We start from the raw sequence: 1,630 nt of genomic DNA on the forward strand, positions 1-1,630 counted from the left end.
GGACAAACGAATGCAATAATGATTTTACCAATATTCGCATTTAAGGTGCCAACTTCACAAAGCAGCTCTGTAATGTTGAAATCTCTAAATGCGAATCAATTGCCGGGATCATATATTTGTATATATAACTTATTTAAAATATAAACACGCGCGATATATTTTAACATATTTGTAAAAAAAATGGGTGTAATATACATCTTTAATGTTAATACTTTTAAGCTTAATAATAAACATCACGCGCATGGAAGTAAGCATACATATAGTTGCAGAGAGGAATATTTATTCTGATCCACATTTTATGTAGCACGAATATGATTATACGAATCGCGAATATCTACTTACCATCAGTCTTGAAAAGTATATGCGTTATCCTCAGAATAGTGGATCTGGCATGTAGTTCACATCCACTTCTGCAGTGGGCAGTAGTGCGCGGCAGTATTTTGTGGGTACAGGTTTTAGGTCGTCATGTCCTCTCTCAGGTTTCTCTCTGGCCAAACTCTTATTATAGGATCTCTAAGGCCGGTATTCATAGTCGGTTCTTATTTCAAGACTGTCTTAAGTAATGTCTTAAGATGCTAAAGCGGCCCTCTGATTGGTTCGTAACTCCTCAAGACTGAACTTAAGACGGTCTTGAATATAAGAACTGACTATGAATACCGGCCTAAGATAGAACAGTAACAGGCGAAAAAGAGATAGATATAAGTTCTGCTCTTTTTCTCTCTTTAAGTTGAGCGCGCAGCATCGGCTGACATAAATTTTTCAGCAGGATCACCAAAACTGTATATCGATCTCGATCAAGTTTGGCTGTCGCTTTGTCGATAAAATCAACGCGCCGAATTAAATTTTCGGCGGCGGCGGCGGCGGCGTTCGGCGGACATTTTCAAATTGGCGGCGGCAGAATCGGCGGATAATGATTTATCGGCGGCGGCGGCGTGAAGCGGCGGCGCAGGGGTCTAGTACCATATAGAGACCCTCTAACAGAGACTGGCCATCAGGCGAGTCCGGCATTTCCTAGCGAAATCCTACAAGTGAGAGAGAAATATAGGCCATTCACTCTTTCACTCACACGAATATGTGCGTTCGTATGTGACCGTTTATTCAAGTTGATTTGAGTTGATTCAAGGTTATGTTCGTGGTTTTTGCTCAGTACAAAATAATAACAATAAAAATGGGTGGTTGCATTGCACAATTCTGGAAAAATTATTTAATATCTGTCTTTAGTCAGGTTACGGCTAAACATGTTTTAAATTATCAATTGTTTCCTAAAATTATTAGAAAGTTTGTCGTATTCAAATTAAGAACATTAAGTAAGAAAAATACTAATATTAATAGAAGATATGATAGTCATTGGCAGTACATACCTTTTTTAAATAAATTTTACAAATGTTGAGTGTTTTTACTTTTGTCACTGATTTCCTAACCTTACTTTAATTTTATTTGAAAAAGATTTAATAGAATTAAGAAAGAGAATATTAAATATAGAAATTATTTAACGTATAAACAAAAAGAACGAAGACAATATAAGAGTCAATGTTTAAAATTTAATAACAAAGTCAAAAATTAAATCATAAATGTCAAAAAACAGCTATTATAACAAAGTTATTTAAAGATAAAGATGTATATAACTGAC

This window comes from Cyphomyrmex costatus, unplaced genomic scaffold, assembly GCF_001594065.2.
Source record: "Cyphomyrmex costatus isolate MS0001 unplaced genomic scaffold, Ccosl1.0 scaffold1845, whole genome shotgun sequence".
NCBI lineage: Eukaryota > Metazoa > Arthropoda > Insecta > Hymenoptera > Formicidae > Cyphomyrmex > Cyphomyrmex costatus.